At 42.2% G+C, this 26,236-nt stretch overlaps 1 long non-coding RNA gene across 6 annotated transcripts in view; it reads left to right on the top strand.

The window, feature by feature from the left end:
* The window catches only part of LOC146190513 (uncharacterized), a 124,421-nt gene that overhangs the window by 42,252 nt on the left and 55,933 nt on the right, over positions 1-26,236 (top strand). The window lies entirely within an intron of this gene.

Raw genomic sequence — 26,236 nt, 5'->3', positions numbered from 1 at the left:
ATGTCTGTGGTGCATTTGGTTCATTATTTTGCGCATGATGCTTCTAACCATGTACATCCAGACAACTCACTTGATATGCCTTCCTGTGCAGTGAAAGCATTTATCGATCCTTCTTTGCCAGCGCTGAGCTTGCTCGATCTGTTAGCGCTAGACACATGACTAAATGGTCACTTCTTCGGGTCGAAGGCACAATACTTAGAAGCTTGGATCAGCGAATGTGCCAACTAAGGTGCCAGAAGATATGACTTTTATCAACTTAGTGTGCAAGCCGCCTGTGCGTTATTCTGATCGATACGCGATACGCCTGAAGGTAAATATGCCATACGCCGCGTCGATATATATATATATATATATATATATATATATATATATATATATATATATATATATATATATATATATATATATATATATAATATATATATAATTAATTGCAGATTTGACTATAGCAGCTTACCGGTGGGTCAGAAAAATAACTAAAGTTAATGACATTCTAGTGGAAATCAAGAAGAATAAATGGACATGGGCGGGGCATGTATAGTGAAAATAGGATAACTGATTGTTGCTTAGGGTAACAAATTAGATTTCAAGGGCCGGAAAGCATAGCAGGGGGTAGCAGAAAGCTATGTGGGTGGATGAGATTAGGTTTGCGGGGGTCACATAAATGCAGCTGGTACAGAAAAGGGCTAATTGGAAAAACATGGAGATATACCTTTGCCCTTCAGTGGGTATAGTCTGGCTGATGTTTGTTTGGTTTAAGAGCCTGAACAGGTATGCTCATGTGGATCAGAACACAACCTCGTCAAAGAAAACAGAAAAAAAAATGTAATGTTTCGGAGCCCATGTGTGCAGTACTGCCGGGCGTACGATATGTAGTTAAAAATTAAGAATTTCGTTCTTCGACGGGTTTTTTACAGTTTCTTGAGGACGTGTTGTTAATTCAAAACGGGTTAACATGAATTATACTACAGCGCATAAAAAAGTACCAATTAGGATGAGGATGACAGTACCAATAGCGCCAACCACAAATATTAAAGGCGAGAAAACGAAGGCAACGCACAATCTGATATCGAACTTTGCCCATTGGTATGAAGGCATTAAAAAAAGACAGAGCAATCGCAGTATCTCCAGCTTTTCAAATACGTGATTATTACGAGTCACTACGTAGGAGCCTAGCATTAGAATACAACTTCAGAAAACAAGAATTGGCATCAATAGCATATGGCCGCGTGTCCTGCGTTAATTCAGTACTATTTAAAACAACAAACAAATCAGCTTTTTAATGTTTCTTGTAGCCAAATGTACTCTTATTTTTGCGCTTTTAAGTTCCTCTTGTGTTTAGGTTACGTATTCGCAAAAGGAAAAGCTTTATCAGCAAGCTACCCTATGTGGACCTACAAATTTTGCGTAGCGTTCATAATTGCGAGCGGAGATTCACTACAGGTTTAAGTAAACCATAGTCTATTTTCTATTTGTTTCAGAAAACGAATCTCAATGCGAACTTAGCTAATATTTTGTTAATGTGCGTTACGCTTGGTTCTGCGATGATTGTTTGTCTTTGTAAAGACAGACTACGAGTCTTGCGGGTCCGGAACAACCATCCATAAACCCGGTACTCCGACAGAGTCGATAAAAGGGCGCGTTTAATATTGAGGCGGAAGTAACGATCGGTGGCCGATATTGCCTTCGAAGACTGCCTCTTTTCTGCATTTTTCATCCCACAGTTCAAGAAGAGAAAAGTAATATTTATGGCCCTGCACCATTCTAACCTTCTTATTGCTTTTTCTTAGTACACTCCACGCCTCGCTTGGCATAACTACTTATTGTTGTATTTTTGCTTACCTACCCTGTTTTATTAGTTTTATATGTACTGGTAGAGTTGTGCAGCGCTTAGCAGGTATTTGTTGATTTAACGTTAGCGCACTCTATGTTTTTGTACCTTATGTATAAGCGTGCCAAGCTTATAAGGAGCATGTGTAGTAAAATGCGCCAAACAAAAAAACGGCACAAATCAGCCCAGCCCACTTTTTCTCTCCTAACTCGCAGCGTCGTTTCTCATAATTGATCCTCCGGTGGCCGAACTATGGAAGGAAAAATAATAGTTAACTAGCTGCTGCCCTGCCTGGCAGAACGGGAGCCTTATTTTCTTACTCCCTCCGCTTCTGAAGCCTCAAATATCCTTGCTTCTGGCTTCGGATATACATCATTATTTTTGCTCCTGATCCATCCGGTCGCACTCTGCTTTGTTAACGGTTCGCTGCTTTGCCATTCCTTACGAATCGCAGGGAATATGAGTGGTCTACACGCCCACTGCTACGTTACTTCTCCCATGTTTGAAAACGAGTTGCTTTGTACCTACAAAGCACAGTTTGGACAGAAATATTTGGTAGATATATCTAACTGCAGTAGAAACAACAGATTAAGAAGGCCAGCAAGACGCCTTACAAAAAATGTATCAATAAGATTGAAAACTTCCAGATTTTCTGCTTCCATGCATGGTGCGAGGCTTCTAACGTGCACGCATATTTACTTGCACCAGAATTCGGAAAGTGCACAACAATTGTCGCAATATATCAAATAGTTAAAACATATAAAGTTAAGTATAGAATATTGTAATTAAATTGAAATATTTTTAAACGATAGAAACAGAGCAAAATATTATTTGAACTTTTTCTTTCAATAACAAGGGCTACGTACGCGGAGTTTCCCTTTCTTGAATACTAACGTCATCTGACTTCATAGTTCGACGAATTTGTCGTTGTTTGCGACATTTGAGCGCATTCGATCTTTATTGTACAGTCGTCAAAGATACCTTTCGTTTTCCAGGGATGCATTAATATCGTAGTTAGTTACAGTTGGCGAGTCTGCTTTCGGAAACGGAAAATTTTATGTCGAGATCAGCCGACATCAGACAAGCCTTCTAAAAAACTGCTGCAACGTTAAGAATTCACAGCGGCTTATCAAGAACGTTTTCTTTCATCGGCTGCTCAGCCCCTCCGCGCTTTCATTTGTTCAGTAGTTTTCTCAGTACTGTCTATTATAACCTTTTGCTATCGAGATCTCAAAAAGCCACTGTAACAAATTACTTTATTTTATGGAGGAACAAGCACTTTCGTTTTGTCTGCCGTTAAACTCGTTTCAAGGAGTTTAGGGGTGAAAAATTGCTGAATATGAGAGCACTGCTTTTTTGTTGCTAGTTGTTCGCCTTGTTCGCTTAGCGGCGTGATCTGTTAGTTAAAACATAAAGTTGAAATTATTCGCTTGTACGTGTATTTTTTGTTCGTTGTTGTCTTGCCATTTGACGTTATTACGGAAGTAAGAACCTTGACAGATTCTTTGAATTACTGAGTGTGCTCAAAAATATGCAAGTATAAAGATTTTTGAGGGAATGCGAATCCCAGCGCAGCTCAGAGAATGTACTCTTGATGAGCAACGCTTTCGCTTAAGGGCGACCTACCACTGATACTCGATGACTGCGGCGTTCGATCGCTGGAAAGAGTTCGCGCATTTGTTTTTCCCGCACTCAACATCGTAGAATTTCAGAATTTCAGGGTCCCAGATATATCCTTTCTTTTTGTTGCATGGAACAGGTCATCCACTTCTGGACGTGCCTACGCCTTTGAAGTTCGGTTCATAAATATGGGCAGTGCGCTTGGTGAGTCGCACCGTTTTACTTAAGTGAGCCCACGTACATAAGCTCGTCCCACATAGGTGTACGTTAGACGAACGCTATGCTCCATCTGGAAGCTCTCACATTTTCATGTCGCCCGATTTTGGTTTCCTTGAACAGTTGCGTAGAAACCTAAACACACATAATGACTAAGTTACATGAGCTAGTAGTAGATTGTCGGCACCGCAAACATTAGTTCGGAGGCTCTCTGTGCTGAGACTGCTACTTGAGTTAGAAAAAAAAAGAGACCAAAATGAAAGGGGTGCGTAGAAGAGTCCGCTTTGTTACGGTATTCAAGGCACGGTTTGCGGAATTTCTTTGTCAGGTTTGCTTTGCTTGCACTTTTTGTTTTTATATTCATGTAGGAGGAGGAGGAGGAAGATGAGGAGGAAATGCAGGGAGGTTAACCGGTAAAGGAACTGGTTTGCTACCCTGCACTGGGGGAGAGGGGTAGATGGGTATAAAAGTTGGGGATGAGAGAAGGATGGGTGATGACAGTACAGTTACATCACAGACATGCCACATCACATCACTTCAGAGTCATATCACGTAACATAAAAAATCATAGCCTTTCGATCAGTCCTGTGCTTTTCATAAAGCGGAGCAGTGCCTGGGAGGCCTTCACCGCAGACGATCGCTGTGGCCAGGGACCTAGGATCTTAATTTCAGTTAGTGGGCGTCCATCTAGACGCTGCAGCGCACGGCATAGGCACTGTCTTTCCTCGCTGTATATGGGGCACTCACAAACAATGTGGCCTATAGTCTCTTCGCACCCGCAGTTTGTGCATGTAGGGCTATTTGCCATACCTATCACAAAAGAATAAGAGTTTGTAAATGTAACAGCAAAGTTTCTTCACATCGGGGTTGGCCTTTAGGTCAGGGTCCAGGGATTTTAAACGGCAGTTTGAAAACTGTTCAGAATTCCACAATGAGAGCGTGTGTTCCCGCGCAAGTGCGCGAAGCCTGCCCGCTGCGTCTGGCCTGGAAAATGGAATCAACACACAATCGCCGCCTTGGTGGGCTGTTCGTGCGACCTCGTCCGCCCGGAGATTGCCCGCTATGCCGCTGTGTCCTGGAAGCCATTGGTAGACAATGTAATGTCCTCCATTTGTGGCATAGTGATGAAGTTGTCGTATTTCCGCGGCGAGTTGCTCATGGGCTCCACGGCGAAGAGCCGCTTTTAAGGCTTGCAGAGCTGCTCTTGAATCTGTGAAAATAGACCATCGTTGAGGGCTTTGCTTACTGATATGCCTAATAGCGACACGTAGAGCGGTTAGTTCTGCAGCTGTTGAAGAAGTACGGTGAATTGTCCTAACTTTTATTTCTGTAGTAGTTGCGGGTATGAACATGGAGCCTGAAGAACTCACTGCATTCACTGAACCGTCGGTGTAGACGTGCATACGATTTGCATGGTGCTCATGGAAGTATTCAAGAGTGATTTGTTTTAGTTCTGTCGGAGATAGCTCGACCTTCTTCCTGATGCCGGGTATTGAAAGAAGCACGTGTGGTTGATGCAGGCTCCACAGTGGAGATGACGGTCTAGATGCAGGTGTAAACTGGGGCGGCAGAATAGCGCGATGTATATTCATGGATTAGGTCGGAAAGCGAGGTGCCTGACACTGGCTTACAATACTGCTCAGGAAAGGCTTAAAGAAGCGCAACTTCACACAGATCGCAACAATACAGCACAACAAAAGCATAACAGCACAGAGCACAAATAGTACAGTGTAAGTGTCCCTGGAACGAACAAATAATCAACGAACAGATTAGTAAACAGTACGGTATAAATAGTTAAGCAAAATAATTTTGGGATGAACGTTTCAGTATTATGACAATAGTGAAGAACACACGCAAACGTACGGAACGCAATGCACAAGAATGGCAGACGAGCGTAGGAGTAAGTACAGTTTAATATAAAATTTGTGTAGAAAATATCTCACGACAATGAATGAAACCAAGATATGGCCACATGATTCTTTTCAAGAACAAAATTTGAACAATACGGGCATCCCTCTTTTTTTCAACAGTTTTCTTCTGAGGCTGTCTCATCACAGTTACACAAGTGTGGCTTCTGTACTCTTTTAGTCGCTGAATACAGCGTTCTCGAAAAAGAGTCATGCATCTGTAGTGGAAAAGAAACGATGCTTCTCCTTGTTAAAAGCACCTAACTATCCCAGTTCCTCAAGGAGCGTTTTGTTTCTGGGAAGGATGGCACATGCTTTTACCTTCTTAAAAAACTTGCTGCCGATAATATGAAAACAGGGAACTTATTTGCACGTCGTCCTTAATGTGTGGCTAAGCGCGCCTGTACTAATTCACTTGAACGTCGTAGTAGCAGGAAAGAAGTTGTCTCCAGAATATAAGCGCAATATTTGTCACTGACAATGACAGCAACAATGAGTCACATTCGCTAAGAAGGGCACCTTAATTCCGTATAATAAAAGATGCAGCGCCTGCGTCAGGACTGGTAAGTGGGCCAAACAATCATTGTTCAGGGAGAGTGTAGATGTGCTGAAGTAACCATAACGCAACCTTTATCACTCCCAGCCGTTTTTTTTTTTGTTGCTGTCCTCCATTTATCCAGGCGACGTTCCTTTCTGGGTTGCAGGCACTCTTTCGTGAGCTGACAAGAGCGGTGATATCCGATTCACGAAGTGCTGGTCGAGTACCGGAGGCGGTAGGAGAAAATTGATTCTCCCATCTGTCGGCCTGAGTTTATCATTAACCAGGGTCGATGTCAATACAGGCGCCTGCTGAAATGCTATTATCTCTTCCTCTTCTGGCTAAAATCTTCCCACTGTGCTGCAGCCCCCCCCCCAAAAAAAAAGAAGTACTATTCCTTACCACTCTGTTGTTCAGCCCAAGTTCTCGCCGAACTGTGTATCCCTGGTTGTTTACTTTGTCTTTGTGGCTTGAGGAAAGGAACATCGCGACTAATGCAGGCAGCTCCAATTAGCGTCTGTCAGCGCTTCAGGAGTGGGTCTGGACGTGGCATGGAGAGAAGAAGCAGCCATAAAGAAATATTTCACATTAATCCTATTTGTAAGCGCCTTATCTAACCGATTGGCCTGTCTTCAACGGGCAAAATGAATGAACCGAGAAGCGGAAGTGTTCGGCAGAACAGTGAATAACTGGCTGGCAAACAAGTTTCAGGGAAGTTGCGTGTTCGTCGAAGATATCTTTACTTTTTTTTTTTTTTGAAATTGCCCTTGAGAAGTTCTTTACTAGAGTAATTTTAAACCTCGATTTTTATGTCTCTAACCTTATTTTTATTTCAACATCCATCTGCCGAAGATTATGGGAAACCTGCCGGCCTTTTCGCCCTATAGGGCCGTTCAACACATGCTCGGCAGGAGCCCATGGAAGCCTGGCAACGGGGCCGGGTACAGTTGGTCGCGGAGGGAGCAGAAATAGCAACGGGAGCGCCGCCTAGATACAGATGCGGATTTCCGTGTTGCAGGCGAGGAGGTCTTTGGTACTACTCACAAAATTTTTAAGAGCAATTACGACACTCCCTAATGTGAGCGCAGTGATTGAAGCGTTTTTTCAATACTTTGAGGCAAAGCATTTGAGAAATGTGAAACGTTTTCATCATCATCAATATCAAGAGCCAAAAAGAACAAGAACAAGAGAAGATAGAGCCACGAGCTGCGCGAAGCTCACAAGAAGAAAAAAACACAATGCAGATACAAAGTCACAATGCAGGCATCACCCCGCAGACGTCAGAAACGCGATATGCAGAGTTGAAAATATACTTTAAGTGGTGATCAGTTCAGTTCAGGCGTTCAGTCGTGTCCGACTCTTCGTGACCCTATGGACCATGTCACGCCACGCTTTCCGGTCTCTCACTATCTTCTTAACATCACATAGCTTCATCTGCAATGCCTCGAGAATGCCATCTAACCATCGCGTTCGCTGCCTACCCCTTCTCCGGCGACCCTCAACCTTTCCCAACATCAAATCTTTCTCCAGCGACTCCTCTCTTCTCATCAGATGACCAAAGTAGCTGAGCTTTAACTTTAGAATTTGACCCTCCAATGAGCAGTCAGGGTTTATGGTCGACAATATCGACTGATTTGATCTTCTGGCAGTCCAAGGAACTCTTAAGAGTCTTCGCCAGCACCACAATTCAAACGCGTCAATTCTTCGGCGGTCAGCCTTTTCACAGTCCAACTCTCGCATCCATACATCACAACTGGAAAGACCATAGCACGGGTTATACGGATCTTGGTTGGCAGACTAATGTCTCTGCTCTTTACTAGGCGGTCAAGGCTAACCATTGCTCTCTTTCCCAGAAGCAGGCGTCTCCTAATTTCATGGCTGCAGTCTCCTTCCGAGGTAATCTTGGCGCCCAAGAACAGAAAATCTGTCACAGCTTCCACTTCTTGTCCATTGATGCTCCAGGACTTGATAGGGCAAGACGCCATGATCTTCGTCTTTTTAATGTTCAGTTTAAGCCCAAACTTCTCACTCTCTTCTTGTACGCGCATCAGAAGTCTCTTGAGTTCCACTTCACTTTCTGCCATTAAAGTGGTATCATCCGCATATCTAAGGTTGTTGATACGTTTTCCAGCAATCTTCACTCCAGCTGAAGACTCGTCCAGACCGGCCTTCCTCATGATGCACTCTGCATATAGGTTAAATAGGCAGGGCGACAGTATGCAGCCTTGCCTCACCCCTTTCTCAATCGGAAACCAATCAGTAAGACCATGCCCAGTTCTGACTGTGGCCTCTTGCCCTTCATACAGGTTCCTGAGGAGACAGATGAGGTGAATTGGAACTCCCATCTCTCGGAGAGCTTGCCACAATCTGCTGTGATCTACGCAGTCAAACGCTTTCGCATAATCAATAAAGCAGAAGTAAATGGGTTTCTGGAACTCTCTTGCTTTTTCCATGATCCAGCGAAGGTTGGCAATTTGGTCTCTAGTTCCTCTGCCCTTGCGAAACCCAGCTTGCACGTCCGGAAGCTCCCGATCCACATACTGCTGCAGCCTACCTTGCAGGATTTTTAACATCACCTTGCTAGCATGCGAAATAAGCGCGATCGTGCGGTAGTTGGAACAATCTTTGGCACTGCCTTTCTTTGGAATGGGGATGTAAACTGACCTCCTCCAATCCTGTGGCCACTGCAGGGTTGTCCAAATCTTTTGACATAATGTATGCAGTGTGTTAACAGCGTCGTGGTTGAGGTTTTGAAGCAACTCAGCTGGAATACCATCAATTCCGCTTGCTTTGTTCTTAGCAAGGCTGGCTAAGGCCCATTCAACTTCACTCTTCAGGATGCCCGGCTCGAGATCAGTAATCACAACCGTCCTATGTTGGGATTGCACATCCGGGTCCTTCTTGTACAGTTCTTCTGTGTATTCCTGCCACCTCTTCTTTATCTCTGAGGCTTCAGTGAGGTCCTTGCCTCGTTTGTCCTTTATCACGCCCAGCTTAGCACAGAAGCTTCCTTTGATATCTTTGATTGTCTTATACAGAGCTCTTGTGTTTCTTAATTGGCTGTTGTCCTCAACTGCTTGACACTGTATGTTCAGGAAGGCATTCTTATCTCTCCTTGCTATTTTCTGAAAATCCGCATTGAGAACCTTGTATCTTTCTCTTTCCCCCATACCTTTTGCCATCCTCCTTTCCTCAGCTATTTGCAAAGCCTCTTCAGATAACCAGTTTGCTTTTTTGCATTTCTTTTGCTTTGGAACTACCTTAGTAGCAACTTCTTGTATTATATCACGAACATCAGTCCACATTTCTTCGGGCTCTTTGTCTTCTAGATCTAATTCTTGAAATCGATTCCTCACTTCCACAGCATATTCTAATGGAATCTGATCCAGATCATACCTGAAAGGCCTTCTAGTTTTCTGCGTTTTCCTCAATCGAAGCTTAATTTTGGCAACAAGAAGCTGATGATCGGTGCCACAATCGGCCCCAGGCCTTGTTTTTACTGCTTGTATAGCGCTTCTCCATCTCTGCCGGCAAATAATATAATCGATCTGATTCCTGTACAGACCGTCCGGTGAAATACATGTGTACAGGCGCCTCTTGTGCTGTTGAAAATGAGTATTCGCTATGGTCAGGTTGTTTTCTTGACAGAACTCTACTAGCCTCTGCCCAGCTTCATTTGGCTCACCAAGACCGAACTTGCCTGTAATTCCGGATATTTCTTCACTCCCGACCTTAGCATTCCAGTCTCCTATGAGAAAAACGACGTCTGATGATGGGGTGCGGTCTAAAAGGCATTGTAGGTCCGCATAAAATCTCTCAACGTCAGCTTCTTCAGCAGCAGTGGTCGGTGCATAGACTTGGATAACTGTTATGTTGAAAGGGTGACCTTGGATCCGAAGTGAAATCATTCGGTCGTTTTTGGGGTTGTACCCTAGCACTGCTTTGCCCATTCTTCTGTTTACTATGAGAGCGACCCCATTCCTTCTCTTGGATTCGTGCCCACAATAAAAGACATAATGGTCGCCGGAGTTAAATTCTCCCATTCCGGTCCACTTGAGCTCGCTGATACCCAAGATATCAATGTTCAATCTGTCCATTTCTCGCTTGACGATATCCAGTTTACCTTGCGTCATAGATCTTACATTCCATGTTGCTATGTGATATATTTCCTTGCAACATCGGACTTTCCGGTCGCTTCCCGACACATCCACAACTGAGCGTCCTTTTGGCTTTAGCCCAGCCGCTTCATTCGTCCTGGAGCTACCAGGAATCGCCCTTTGTTCATCCCCAGTAACATGTGGGACGCCTTCCAACCTGGGGGGCTCATCTTCCGGCGCCATATCGATAATGGTATTGTGACTGGCCATAGGGTTTTCTTGGCAGGAAATACTGGAGTGGGTTGCCATTACCTTCTCCAGTGAATCACATTTTGTCAGAACTCTCTGCCGTGACCTGTCTATCTTGGGTGGCCCTACACAGCAGAGCTCACGACTTCATCGAGTTTCGCAAGCCCCTCCGCCACGACAAGGCAGTGATCCATGAAGGGGAAGTGGTGATCAGTTACCATAAATTAATGATAAGAATTTCAACAGTGCAACAATGAAGAATAAATAATAAAAATAAGAAATCAGTATTGTTCAAGTAAAGATGCACAAGAATATAAAAATATTATTTTTCTCACTAGCTGTCCCGAAGTTTGATTCATGTCTGCTTGCTGAGTGTAACTGGAAAAGTACACAGCGCTTACTGGTGCTTTAGAACGGTGAATTTTCAACGTTATGGTTCACACACGCACTCACGCATGCCGACCATTTAGTCTCCAATAATGGCTTCGTCGAAATACAGTGAGATCTTGGGAGTGTCAAGCTTCATTGTTTACTGAAACCATGGAGCGTCCTCTAAGACACTAGTGTAAGAATCTAAGTGGTATATATCAAATAAAGGTGCTTTCCTGGTTTCAGTGTTGCTTTAAATTGCTTTTGTACTATAGAAAGTGGTCGTGTGCAGCGCTAGCAGTTTGCAATTCTAACATATCCTAAACTTTCTAGTAGACAAGTTGCTTTCTCCTCACATCCTGTACTAAAAAGACCCGTCATACCTTCTCGGCATACGTTTCAACAGCGGCAGTAAGCAGAGAAAGCACGGATATAGGTGCTGGTCAGCTACAAAAGACAAGAAAAGGTAACAGCAAAAACTCCACTGAATCGTTCGACCCATATCCCCAATTTAATGCCCACATTGAAGACCTCTCCTATTCTTTATTTGAGTTGTCTATCGATTCTTCCTTGCTTTGACATATGCCAGATGTTCTAGTACGCCTAATTTTTAGAGAGAAAGCTATGGTTACCTGGCGCACGCCAACAAGCCAAATTTCAGTCGTGAGGTTTCTGAGAAAACTGCGTAATTGTCCTCTGCGCCGGATGGCTTCGTTAACAAAGGCCGGTGAAATCTTTGCACGACAACGTTATTGATCTTGTTCGGCGGATAGGGTGGTATTTATGGCATTGCTAAGGTCTAATTGGTAGAAAGGGGCCATGACTTAGTTGTAACGTTATACGCAGTGCGATTGCTAAAAGGAAAAGAGTGTCTGGCCGAGTTATGGTATCAGATTTCTCATTCTTGAGTACAATCCGCGCTCTCTACCCCTAAGCTACCCTTAAGTGAGGTTAAAAAAAAAAACCATGCACGAGCACTTCTCTTCACACGGTAAGTAAATTAATTACGCAGTAAGTAGTTAATTGCTATTTATTCACACTAATTAATATCGGAATCGTAGCGCAAGCGTAACACAAATAAAGCCTGAACTTAACCTTGAGTCATTAGATATTCGTCGGTCAGTCTGACTTTGCTTTCCTCAAAGATATCTTTACAGCCCCACCCCGTGCTCAATATTTCACTCAGTTCTCCTGGGATCATCTTGGCGGCTATATAATCAACACTGTTTAACATGCATCAGGGATACTACTGGGGCGTTCTGTTCATCTGCGCTTTCTCGGACAATATCACTTTGTAATGATATTCCTGCCATGATTGCTTCCAAGCTAACTGCGACATATTTCGAGAGAAGTTGTTCAACTATTGGTCACCCCAATATCATATGTCAATTTCCCCGTGGCTGTGAACTACGGCTTGTTCCGTTCATCTGTCGCGCTATTTTTTCTTTTTCTTTTTTTCATGCAGTATGTCCTTTTGGGTTATATTTCTCCGCTGTATTTTGCAACATATTTCTTGGCTGGCGTTTGATGGTTTTTTTTTCCGTTCCTGCGCTGTATTTTCGCAGGTTAAGTTTTGATGTTATTAACTTATTTATAGATTAGTTTTGAGCAGTTACTGTCTCTGCATTCTGTTGGTGCCTCATTTTACGTTTAATTATAGTCTGTACAAGTTTACAGTTGTTACCCCCTTTAATGTATGCTTAGAACAGGGGCCTGTAAGGTATTTTACATACCGACCGACCGACCGACCGACCGACCGACCGACCGACCGACCGACCGACCGACCGACCGACAGACCGACAGACCGACCGACCGACCGACCGACCGACCGACCGACCGACCGACCGACCGACCGACCGACCGACCGACCGACCGACCGACCGACCGACCGACCGACCGACCGACCGACCGACCGACCGACCGACCGACCGACCGACCGACCGACCGACCGACCGACCGACCGACCGACCGACCGACCGACCGACCGACCGACCGACCGACCGACCGACCGACCGACCGACCGACCGACCGACCGACCGACCGACCGACCGACCGACCGACCGACCGACCGACCGACCGACCGACCGACCGACCGACCGACCGACCGACCGACCGACCGACTGACTGACTGACTGACTGACTGACTGACGAGCTCGAGTGCACTACTGTGCCCAAGGACGCGGGATCGAATTCCAGCCTCGGCGGCAGCCTTTCGGTGGCGGCGAAAAACTTGGCGCCCGTGTGCTCTGCTATGTCAGCACTCATTAAAAACCCCAGGTGGTTGAAATTTCCTCAGCCCTCCACTACGGCGTCTCTCATAGCCTGAGTCGCTTTTGGACGTTAAGCCCAAAAACGAAACCAAAATAAATAAATAAATAAATAAATAAATAAATAAATAAATAAATAAATAAATAAATAAATAAATAAATAAATAAATAAATATGCTTTCGCGTAATGTTTTTAATCTGAAGACCAATTTCACCATACACGGCCCATGCAAATCAATTTAACCACGTTCTCCTTGCTTTCAATGTCCGTCTACGTGCATCTGTAAGATCTTCGGGCAGGTTCACTACTTTGTGCGTTGATGTGCCAGGAATCTCACATGCCAGATAACCTGCCCTTGAAGGACGTGTGGTGGTTGAGGATGGGCACAAAGCTTCCACTCCATGTGAGCCTTGTCTTTTTTTTTTTGAAGATCACCGCTCTCAAGACGCAAAGTAAAATATGATCAAGGCGGCCCCCTCCAAAGAGTTCACGTCACTAAGGTGGCGCAAGCGACACATCATTATAGCTAATACGGCAGACTTCTTTGACGTTTCCCTCCAGCTTCACTTTATCTGAATTACTTTCGCTTAAAGGCCTGAAGGTGTTTGTAAGACGATCAGAGCTGCGGTCCACCGAAGACGGATTTACGCCGGAACGAACAGCTGCAGACGGTGGAGGACGAACAAACTTAATCTGTGACTTGGATGCCACCCAAAGCCTTAATCCCTAACTAGCACTGTTGGCTGCTTACCTTTCTGCCTGAAAAACGGATGAAGGCTCTTTGGATATAGGGGATTCTGTTTTTTCCTTAAATAACAAGACGGCATGATGAAGCGGAAGGAGTAAAGGCAAGAATGGAAACTTGTCGCCTTTGCTTCATGAAGGGCTTCACTTTTAAGACTTGCTGGCGAATGGATCATGGAAGGTGCCCCGACAGAAAGCTCTATTTTGTCCTCACTTTTAGTCGAAAAGATGATTTATACATATTACTGATGCGTAGATACAGTATGCTAATATAAACTGTCTTAGTAATATCCTAATCCAAATTAAACTCTTTAGCGACATGTTGTGGTGGATCAGTTCAACGGTTATGGCGTTTGAATGTCTATCCCGAAGACGTGGGTTCGGTCCCGGCCTCGGCGGTCGCGTTTCTTTAGAGGCGAAATAGAAGGCTCTCGTATGCTATCTGTCATTAGTGTGCGTTATATAACCACAGTTGTGAAAATAACCGGAACCCCTCACTACGACATTCCTCACAGTGGATCTCGCTGTCAGAGGCTAAACCTTGTAAACTAAACCCACGATATTCTATTTTCACAACTTTAAGCAGTGAGTATACACTATAGTAAATGCAATGCAAAGGATGGTAAAGACATTTAGGGTGAACGTTTTAGTGCAAAAACACTTTTGGATTATCACGATGGTTTCGCCGAGTTTGTTTCCACCCGCCTGAACGAAGGTTACTACGAGAGCACCCATGGCCTGGCTTTGCTAAACGTCGTTATACTGACTTGCTGGAAGTGACCATGGACAAGATCAAGAGGGAGGCCAAAGCTAATTAGGCCTAATTAGCATTGGTTAAACTTGTGTGAAACACAGGTTAGGAAACGAAGTTTCAATCTGTCTGAATATATATATATTGTCCTGCCCAGGGCGGAAGGAGCGTGATAGGCTTAGTTAAGCCTTATATGTCCACCACAGACTGTAGGCTGTGGTGGACATGTAATGCTTAGAAAGGTCTTATTAAAGTCAGTATGTGTTCAGATAGGCTGTCTGAACACATACTGTCCTTAATAAGACCTTTCTAAGCTTGTCTGGATTGATTAGGCTAGACGTCAGTCCTTTTTTCATAACTACGTTTCATTGCTTGCGCAACACTCCTGAGAAGAGGTTACTGTAAGCTTTTAGTGGATTAGCCTTGAGGATTCTGCTAGCAATTGCAACACCGTAGCAAAACATAAACGTTGTTTAAAGTTAAAGGTTCAGGCATATAACTGTTTCTTGGTAGACCTGCCTCGCCATGCACAGAATAATCCATAAAAGGCAGCTGCTGCTTTATTCATCTGGTGTCTAAATTTGACTCGTAAACGAACATTAAATGAAGAGGAGGCGGCCTTTCTACGTGATTTTGTTTTGCGCACGGGCAAACGATGTAGCGAAAAAAGTCTTCATACAGGCGAATATGACACATTTCGGCGTTAAATTCGGGGCATCACATAAGGTACTTTTCTATATACCTGCACATAATGCATTGCAAATACAGCGGAAACAATGCCAGGTCTATTTTATAATTCTTTTTTAGGGTACGAACAGAGCCCATAATAATGCGCACATTAAAGCGGCCTGAAAGCTTTTTAGTCTCATGGCCACGCATAGCTTCTTGTGTGAACTCTGCAGTGCAATGACGTGGCTTATGACTGTTTCTCTGAAGGCACTTTATATCTTGAAGAATTTTGTGGGTGGCTTCTCACACAGCGCTTCGTGTCCGAGGCTGTCTGCAACCTCGTCTCCCAAGACATCCGTATAAGTTAGGGGAACAATGGAAATTTATAGAAATCTTTGCTGTAAAAATTATGCACTAAACGTAGAGAGCTGAGCAACGGAGTATCATAAGAAAACGTAAAGTTCAGTTTTTGGAAGGGACATCTTCAATTCGTCAGGATGTCGGGTTTAGCCGGACGAAATTGTAGCGTCCTTAAAATGAGTCCCCTTATGGCAGTTCTTTAAACCAATGCAGGGGACACTATTTTAATAAGGCGTACAGACTAGTCAGTATTCAAACATCAAATGTGACGCCACTGAGCTAGTTTCATCGACCTTTTTCACAGGACTACGAGTTAACACTTGAAGACGGCGAGCATATTACGTCTTCAAGACAAGAGCAATCGTGAGAAATGGCCAGTGCATTGTCAACCCTCGCAAGCGACCACGGTAGTATAAATCTATAGTGTCGTCTTCGAACGTCTTGACTAGGGCACTAAGAGTGTCAAGGGCAAATAAGTACTCAGATCTCTTCCGGAACCACTGTAAAAGTGGCGGCCAAGCTGCATTAGTGACTTTCTTGAAGCTACAAGGCTAAGAAGTTTCAAAGTTTCGATAGTGACTTATAAGAACCGCTTTGTTTCCAGCAAAGGGCAGAAATCCAAAGGCTCTCCTAGTCGTTTTAGGCGCAAGATTTCGAGACAATAAAAATGAGACGCTGATACAGAAACTAAACAAAGTTGATAAATCATGCGACAACTTAACAGTGCTTCGGCGAGCCTAACGATTTAACTGTTATTTCTCCACCGTTTACGAGTTATCTTAATGGTTAAGTTGAAAGGCGAATATAGAGTCCGGAAAATCGAAGCCACAGTTTCATGCCACAGGAGGCTTGAGTAAATTATGACCGACAAGAAACGGATGCAACAGAATTGGGGAACGCAAACGTTTATTTGTAACCGCGCATAACGGCTTCATTCACCTATAAACAAGACAACGCCGAATTATTGCAGTAATTGAGCCTTTTTCACACCATGAAGACAACCTTGCACCGAAAGTATTGTCTGTGGAGCTATCAAGACTGACTATATGCACTGGCTTGTGCCGCATGATGAAAAAAATCGGAGAAAGCCTCAGGAAGCAAAGGGAAAAATTGTACAGACCTAGTTCTTCTTGCCGAATGCAGTGTCACTTCATTTATAGCCCTTTGCCAATAGTAGTAAAGGAGCTCTTGAGTGTCTGCAAGTCTATGAATTTCTTACAGAAAGGATACAAAATGATAGAACTAGGGTTGTCAATGATGAAAATGGCGGTGAATAGTGAAGGGCGTTGCGAACTATTTCATCATGTAACTTGCCAGTAAACTAAAAAATTGGAGCTGGAGAACTTTAACCTCTTCCGTGACAGCAGGCAACATAGCGACACTGCCAACCCCACGCAGCAGCTAAATGTCTCCAGTTGCTGCGTAAAATGAATGAAAAAAAAAAAAAAAGTGGCTGTCTCACATATCTGTATACTTTCCTAATATAGAGTGGCTGTGTAAGGGAACGGTCAACACTGCGCGCTCTCTTTTCTCCACGTTAATGAAAAAAGAGCCAGTGTTTATGCTCAGAACAGCATATAACTATAAATGAATGCAAAAGGCTCTCGATAATGACCAATACTTTAACTTATAAAAGAAAACAAATCCAAATAGTGCTCTTTCCTTCTCAGATTTCTGTCAACTGATTGAATTTACGCGCTGCTTTGTAAGGTAGAAAGGTAGTTTTTTATCCAGTGGAGTTCCTGCCGCTGTCAGTGAATTTCTACTTTTTTTTTTTTGTAAAATTACGTGGGACTTGCGGTTCCATTTTCTGCACAAAAATCCTGTCTCATTTCATCGTAAAATATGGCTCGCGTCTTTTTGTTCATGTCCAGGAAGAATAACTTTTCAGCGTATAGCGGGCGCAGCTTCAGGGGTGGTCCTTTTCTCTTCCGCGGCCGCTGTTGACGATGTTTCTAGGGATAGAAGATGGTTGTGGAGATCCATGTGGTAAACGTATGTAACATGAGTACTTCGCTATCAGCCCTACATTGCTCACAAGTAAGGGTAAATCAGCGGGCCAAAGAGTTGTTTCTAAAAACCAGTAGAATACGGTTTTCTGAAAACATGGACTTTGACCCTTTTTTAAATTTCAGTAGACCGGTTTAAACGCAGCATGTTTTAGTTTGTTTATCTTCGGAGCGATTAAAAATTCCATTTGCACGTCATTCACAACTGATTGAAGGGAACATTCTGGAAGAATGTATGAGCTCACGAAATTCAGGCGACAAGGACATATTTTTTTCGAATACACTGCAATATTTTAATTTGGTTTACAGATGCATTCCCCTCTCTCCGTTTCAGTTTCGCTATACTATCAAGCGTCAGTAACGAAGAGATACGCTATGTTACTGGGGCCAGTTACTTATTGTTGCGTCTTTTGCCTTCATTATGTTCCTCTGTATTTAGTCGTTTGTGAACCACTGCCATAATTTCAAAACAATGGATCCTACTATTATATTGTCACTCTGCGATTGCGACGACATTACATCAAAGTTTCTTACACAAAAACATATTCATCGCGCTACTTGGCTAAAATGTTTCTGCAGTACTTGGCCCATGGTATATTAGCGCTGGGATCTAAGATAGGGAAGGTGATTCCAGTACATAATCTGGTGACAAACAACCTCTTCTAAACTGGCAAGCCATTCCACTAACCAGGATTCCATGTAAGTTAAGAAACACGTGATGTATTTCCATATTTTCAACTCGTTAATATAAGTTATTTTTTTTTTCCTGTGTTCGACATGGTTTTGCCAGCACTTTTCACACACAACGCAGATCTTATATTCTACCTTTTCAATGAATTGCTGTACCAGAAATTCGCTGTTATGCAGGCGAATGTTTCTTGAATTCACAAATACTCTTGAAGAAGTTAACTACAGGGTCGTCAAGATTAACTTTCTACCTTAAGACTGGATCAGAACATACTTACATGAATGGAATCCTGTTTTACTAATCGTTGTCAGCACGTTAAGTAGTATTCCGATACGATAAATGCAATATCCGGCGTGCCCTAGGGCATCGTTTTCGGCCCTTGACTTTCTTAATACATAATAACGACTTGACGTTCAGAGTCTCATCTCGCACTCACGATATACGTCGATGACTACCGTTGTGTGCCGTGAAATTAACAATGACGGTGGCAGACCGGCCTTCCGACTAGACGTAAATAACAGCCTTCCTGCTGCACAAGGGCTCAGTGAACTAAACCGTAAAAAGAGCAAATTAATGGGTATGGTTTGGTTGGTTTGGTTTGTGGGATTTAACGTCCCAAAGCGACTCAGGCTATGATAGACGCCGTAGTGGAGGACTCTGGAAATTTCGACCACCTGGGGTTCTTAACGTGCACTGACATCGCACAGCACACGGGCACCTTGCTTTCCGCCTCCATATCAAGATATAAAATAACTCCACGTCCACTCATACAAAACAATGTTGAGCTAGAACCTGTTTCATTATATCAATATATAGCGTACTAATATCTTCTACATGTTGGAAGGCTCCGTTTAACCACAAAACCCTAGTTCTCGCAGCATGTTAGGGTGGTTTTAATAATTAAACCTCCTTAATTAAATATCATAGTTCACTTAGCTTACTCCTTTACAGATCTCTTTCACGCTAGAAACTAGAATTACACATCAATCTAGAATTTCAACAATGTCTCTTTAATAACGCTGCAAAACCAATTCAGTATAACGCTGCTCTTTTCAATATTTCACAGTGCAACCACGCAGCTAGTATTATTAGCACAAATAGCAATCAATCCTTGTTCAATCGTTCACTCCTAAGAAAATTATTCCGTCTTTGTTTCTCTCATAAGGGTTACTAATTATCACTGTTTGAAAAGTCATTTCATACCAGCGCTAGTGACTAGCTTGCTCTTCACAAGCTAGTCGCCAGCACGTGGGTCCCTGCTACACCTTTTTTTACATGTTAATTCACGACAAGTACATCAAACGACCGAAACCACCTTCCTATCGATTTTGTATCAATGACTGATTTTTTTCTTTTTTGCGAGTCAGTAAGCATTTTATCTTTATGAATTTGTTTACTTTTAATTATACTTGGGTGATTTTCTACCCTTAATTCGCTACGAAAAGTTTTGATACGTTTCTATGGGCCGTAGTTGACTACTCGAAAATCTTATACCACTTGCATTATGCTATGAATAGTTTCGCTTATTTTGCTGTATTGTGTTCTATTTCTGTGCAGAAGTTTTGTGGTATTTCTAATACTGAATTGTTTTTGTTTGCTGCAAGTGCTGTTTCTTATTGTTGTGGCTTATGTATACCAAACCCTTCTGTAATTTCTTGGCAATTGAGGGCATAAAATAAATAAAAAATCTGTGTAAGTTTTCATGACCCAGTGAATGGTGGCTTGAACCTCTTCAAGTTTCACTTTTGCGTCAGCCCTTTTCAATAAAGATAGAAATAAATTTCATTAATTGTTCATGCCTCCCTCCTGTGTACGCAGTCATCTCAAACGTTCAAAATAATAAATAATATTATTATATCCTGCAATGCTGCCTTTGTTGCGATTATTTTGGGTTCGCAGAGATTCTCAAAATTGGCGACAAAAATACCTGTTGGCGCTTTCCTTATGCTTCATTTCTCTCAACCGGTAGGAATGGGATTTCCTGGACTTATTTAGGATCATAAACATGTTCAGGGTGAGAAACACTGACTGTTTAAACGATTTATAAGCTCTTCGTAGGGCGAAACTGATAGTAAATTTTTATATGTCTTGAATTTTTCACATTATATAATTTCGCTTCGTTGGTCGTGAACTAAAAACAGCTTTTCTGCCTTTTGTTTTTTACTTCGTACTAATATTGAACTCCTATATTTATCCGGTCAAGATGTTCAACAAATGAGCAAATGAAATCATTTGTCGCTTTTGTACAGCTCGCCGAAGTCGGGCCTTCTTTTATTGAGTTCTATTCCACTGTTATTTCCCAGGGATTAACAGTAGCTGAGTACTTTAAATTAGAAGTTCTTTGCGATGACACAGGGACAGAGGAAATCTGCTGCCAAGCACCAGGTGATATGATCAAAGCCTAAGCGGAGTGTTCAAGTTTTTGGTGATATAGAAATTCAACGAAGAACCTGTGATATACGGTGGTAGTGCACGCTAAAGAAGAACGCAGGCAATTCCCGAGACTACTGCTTAAGTCAACTGCATTCACCTAAATAAATTTTTAAAATTGTTAAAAGAACAACAACGCTCTGAAAGGAGCACCAAAGCAAGCCTCCAATGCACTTGCGGAGAAGCGTGTCAGGCTATGAAAGGATCAGATGAAAAAACGTCTCCCTTACTTAAAGAATTGAACTTGATGAATGTCGCTTTGATGCTATATTTACTTATCGAGACGTCTAAAGAAACCTTGGTGAAGAACTCGGAAAACGTATTGCTTGCCTTAAAGGCAGAACCAGCTTGGCTCAACGTGGTAAAAGGTTTTTTAATTAAATCAGAAACCTAGTTCTTCGACAGGAGCTTGATGCTTGCAAGAGTTAAAGCTGACTTCACTGCCGACAAATTACAAAAATTGAGTTTGGTCTTGATGCCATTCTTGAAGAAACTAGCGCCAGAATGACCTGCTGCACTCGTTACTACGTTTCTGATATCTTCTTCAAAAAGCATTTGAAAGCGGTGCATCATAAAATTTTCGCTCAAGTGCATTACCCTTTGCAGCTCTATTTGAGGGCGTCAAGATGTAGGAAATAGTCTCACCGTGAGTTGGGCTGGCGCAAGAGGACTGCTCTCGATAGGTCCAGCCGTTAGTTTTTCGTATTTGAGAGCTTTAACATAAGACGCTTATTGCGAGAACTATCCGTCTAGGGTTGCATGAAAACCTGGAGAGTGCTTAGCTTGGCAATAAGAAACAGAGCGCAGGACCAATGGCTGCCATAATATGGAAACCATGCGAGTTGTTCATCCGTCACGACAGATAAATAATGAATGAAGCAGGAAAGTTCAGGTTAAATGGACTCCAAAGGTGGAACTTTAAAGCCCGCTCCCACCTTCGCTGTTTGTCTACCCTGTTTTTCCACAAGTTCACATTCCCTGAATTCCTCCAGGAATGGAAGGATGGGTCATAAATACTGAAGTGAGCAGATTATCATTTTCTTTAGTGTATTCCTCTTTCTGGAAGATTGAGGCGCTTTAGCAACGCTTCGCAATCTTTTTATAAGGAACGGTCGCTCTACGTTGAAGCGCGTGATCTGGAGTAACACCTAAAAATCCACGGCTTGCGAAAATTGTATATTCGCTTCCCCAAAGACTTGGAAAGAATTACTTTCCTTTATCTCTCCTCTTTTTCTCTTGAGATCCAATACTCAAAACTGTTACGCGGCAGGTTATTGCCCGCGTTAAGCGTATATTACTGTAGCGAAGATGGCATTTGCTTTGAAAAGTGAAACCATTCAGAGCACAGCTGTCAGGCATGGGTCGAGTCGGTAATGCAAATCGCGTCAATCAAGCAATGGCTTGAAAAGCCACTCAGGACAGATGTCCAAGACGTGTAGACAGCACTACGCATAATGCCAGCCATTTAGAGAAGTACATTAGTTTATTTTCTTGTCACTTACGATTTATGTCCTATAACTTGCTGCTGGTTTCTTTAATTGGCCCTCAAAAACGAACAAATTATTAATCGCAGGCACACCGCCACCAATTAGTGCAATTGTGTACAACTACCCGGCATTTATTTCGTGCGCTCTAGAATGCCGCAGTCTTTCCCAATTTAAAAAAAAAAAGAAAATACGGTCTATTATTTCAAGCCCCAAAACACACTATACATAAGTCTCTTGATAGCCATAAAACCAATGCAGTGTTTCTGATTACGTTTTGTACTAGCTTTTATATGTCTGGCATTATTTTTTTCCACAATAAAACATGCTCAAATAACATGTGTGACTTTTTGTTTCCGAAATTGAATCGAATTTTTCTCTTACTATTAAGTGCGATGTATCTTTTTTGTTCAGTTAATCTACTTCTGCTTGTTTTGCCTTCTGCCCCTGAATTGTAAACGAAATGTTGACTTAGTTAGGAAGCCTTAAAACCTTCTATTCTCGCACTTCGTAGGCATATTATACCAAGTATTACATGTCCAACAAAATTTAAACCGCAAACTTCGATCTTTTTCTAGCGCAACATACCCATGTGGCATCAAAATTTTATATCTGGGAAAAATTGTTGCAAAAGTTTCTAAGCGGTCGGTAGGCTACTCGTGCACGGTGTCATACCTTCCCTATTGCCCAAGATGATGTTTTTGTCAGTAGGCAAATGGTTTATTGCTAAATGCCTACCATTCATTTGCCATTTGTGGTTTCAACCTTTATCACTAGCAGTAGACTTTGTAACATTAGCAGTTTCATTCATGCCATTATCGTCACCTGCCTCTCTGTTATATTAACTTTCGGTTAGCAAGCAAGGCAACGGCGTGAGAGCAGGTATTCTTTACAAGATTGCACAGTCTGGGAGCGCTCTCTTCCTTCTGCCTTATGGCAAAGCCGGTCAGTTAAGCTCTTTATTTGCCCACTTTGTCGCAGAAACCAAAATAGTCTCTCGATTTCATAACTGCGGAAAGTGAGGTCTAGTTAAACCGTGGCGCTGGCTATACGCAAAAGAAAATGAAGCCACATTCGGGATGGTCGTATGGCGTCAGGAGGCACTACAACGAAAAAAGAACTCTGCAATGATCATGTGCGGGTTTCTTTCGTTCTCCTTTCTTGTCTGTCTGAAATATATATATATATATATATATATTGTGGGCACTGTGTGGCGCTTCATCTTCCACACGGCTAAACGTGCTGCTTCATCTTCATCCTGCTCTCTCTTGTAAATACCCATCGTCATCGCGGAGTGTGGTTGGCTGCAGTGTGCGACCAAGGCTTCAGGTCTCCAATAAAACCTAATCCGCCACCAAGTCCGACCTTCTTCGCGTTACCTTACAATATATATATATATATATATATATATATATATATATATATATATATATATATATATATATATATATATATATATATATATATATATATATATATATATATATATATATAAACTTGAAGTAGGTGACACACGGTGGAAAAAACAACACTTTATTCCGACGTTTCGACCGGGGTCCGGCCTTTGTCAAGGAATGTAGAAAGAAGCTGTCGGTTCCCATTTCTTATATACATGCACAATGGAAACACGTGACCAGCCACTGTCAACAAATAAACACCAAAATATCAAAAACAAGATTTCACACGCGTGATGTAATGGCGGTGCAAGGTATATAGACAGAATGACACGTGTTGCGCTTAGGTCATGCATCTTAATATGTTGCACAAAGAAAGGAAGATGTATCGCTTAAAAGATTGTTGTCACTATCAGCGCACAAAACAAAATATCGCGAGGTTATAATGGGTGAAGTACATGTCACATTTAATCCTGCAATATTCAGGAGGGGGAGGGGGGGGATTGATCAACTGAAATATCCTTCTCATTGGCAGGCGACAGTAGCAGATAACACGTCAGTAGAATTTAACAGTGAAATATAACTGTGATTTAGCGCGGTACACACACACACACAAAAGTAAACAGTCACTCAAATCGCGGCATGGTGACAAAACTCGATTTTCTGCTCAATGCTATGGGGACAAAAAGAAGCAATTAAAGTTAACTGTTCGTAACAGTGTTGATAAAAGGAATCGTGGGCAAGGTTATAGGATAAGTTGTAATGATCAGTGCATGTTACGGCGGGAAGCAATATGACAGTGAGAAACTGGGAAACATGAAAAGATCAGTGCAAGTAAAGCATGACATACTGTGAGGGGCTTTGGGCTGTGACCGTAAAAGCGCAAGCGAAGAGGCAAACAGTGCAAAATGGAGCCAATGTCGATTAAACATAATATCTTTTAAGAAGTTGCCAATGGTGCTACCATTTAGTTAAAATGCTACGACGAGAGACAAGTTAGCTTGCCAATGTTTTCATTCAGACCACAAGAAACCGTGTTAAACTTATGTATTAAAAATGATTCGCGAACTTCGCGTTCATGGTGGGTTCTGAAGCCTGATTCCAGTAAAGTTACTTGCATTTTTTCAAAGGGGTGCTTGGTAATGTTTACATGCTTAGAGATAGGAAGGTTAGGCAGTGTATTACAATGAGCTTTATGATTATTAAATCGGTATCTGAAGGGTGTTTCGGTTTGGCCAATGTACTGAATTTTGCAGATAGAACATTCAAGCATGTAAATCACGTTGTCCGTATCACATAAGAAGTTGCCTCGAATCTTTATATTAAAGTTCGATGCGTGACTTGTTGCATATATATATATATATATATATATATATATATATATATATATATATATATATATATATATATATATATACATATATCTTCATGATGAATGCATAGTGTTCATTTCCTTGTTCACGAGGCACCTGTAGCTCGACTATCAGGTATAAAAATAAACGACAATGAAGCCACTGGGGAATAGAGTTTGAATTTCTTTTTGTGTTCTGTGCATTGTCCGCAAAGATAGGCTGAGCCCAGCGATCCCACATGAGGATATTTTGCGCTTTCGAAGAAAGGAAGCATGAAAAGTCCAACAGAAAGAATTTTAAATATTATCGTCTACGTCAGTAGAGATTGACTCAAAACTGTGCAGGGCATTGCTTTTGAACCAGCATAAGAGCCAAGGAGCAAATCATAAAGTAAAGAAGAGTCGATGCACGCCAACAGGTTTTAAATTAGGCGTATAATATTATTGCGCACATTTAGAATGTTAGACCAAAACCCAAGATGAATTGTCTCTGAAGTTATGGTAAAATACGTGCAAGTTGGACAAACTAGCTGCACTAATTTTAAGCGGTCGCGCGGGAAAGTAGAGAAGAATGAAGATACAGGACAGTGTAAAATTAGTTTTCAGTTTGAAAAAAAAAGTTAGTTTGCGTCCTTCCACGCAAAAAAGGAGCTATGGCTTGAATTCTACTTTGCTCCCAGTTAGCACGCGTCACCAAATATACTAGTTTTATATTTGTTGGCTTCTTATTAAAGGCTGGGCATGTCTGTAGAGGGATGAGTCATTAAGCTCTCTTTTTTTTTTTTTCATATCTCAACAGCTGTGCAGCGCTAAAATTATACGTCGTCAAAAAGAAATCACAATCGTAGTCAGGTGGTACACATAAAAAAATAAAAAAGAATAGGAATGCGAAAGTACTGTGCTTTCCATTTCCTTGATTAGAAAATAAAACGAGTAATATAATTTATTTTCTGCGTTTTCGCATTTTTTACGGCAGGTTTCTTTGATAATTTGATGCTTCGTATAGTGTTTTTTTCTGCGCAGTCGTGATGCTTTAACGGTCAACGTTATTTTTTCGTTTTTCTTTTTTTTGCAGCATATGGGAAACTGAGCTCCTCTATCTTTTGGATGTTTAACGAGGTTTGAATGATGATTAAGTATGCTCAAAGAGAGTTGCGGTGGCAACAGTCATTAATCATGCAATGTGTCCGCTTAGCTTGTTATCTCCCTCTATCACAGGCATGCCTTCACCTAATTTATGGTATGATATCACAAAAATTTC

The sequence above is a fragment of the Amblyomma maculatum genome, chromosome 4 (genome assembly GCF_055883805.1).
Source record: "Amblyomma maculatum isolate TAMU_Amacu chromosome 4, ASM5588380v1, whole genome shotgun sequence".
Classification (NCBI taxonomy): Eukaryota; Metazoa; Arthropoda; class Arachnida; order Ixodida; family Ixodidae; genus Amblyomma; species Amblyomma maculatum.
The sequence above is the reverse complement of the archived record's forward strand: the minus strand, read 5'-3'. Positions and strand labels throughout refer to the sequence as shown.